The sequence below is a fragment of the Octopus bimaculoides genome, chromosome 9 (assembly GCF_001194135.2).
Source record: "Octopus bimaculoides isolate UCB-OBI-ISO-001 chromosome 9, ASM119413v2, whole genome shotgun sequence".
NCBI classification, from domain to species: Eukaryota; Metazoa; Mollusca; class Cephalopoda; order Octopoda; family Octopodidae; genus Octopus; species Octopus bimaculoides.
In genome coordinates, this window is record NC_068989.1 from 88,586,438 (window position 1) to 88,586,696 (window position 259).

Genomic DNA, 259 nt, shown 5'->3' on the forward strand with positions numbered 1-259 from the left:
AGTAGTAGTAGTAGTAGTAGCATTCACGAATTACTCTACACTTCCTACCTCACACCCACATAACACCACACTACAATCTTCGAGTAAAGATAACATCATTTCTAGTAACAAGTTATGTGTGTGTGTGTGTGTGTGTGTGTGCTGTTGTTGCATTTGTGTAAGCGAGTATGTGTGAACATATGTTTGTCTCACCTGTGGCATGGAGGGATACTTTAGCTGGCTGTTTCAATGCAACGGGAGATGACACAATCACTGCAGG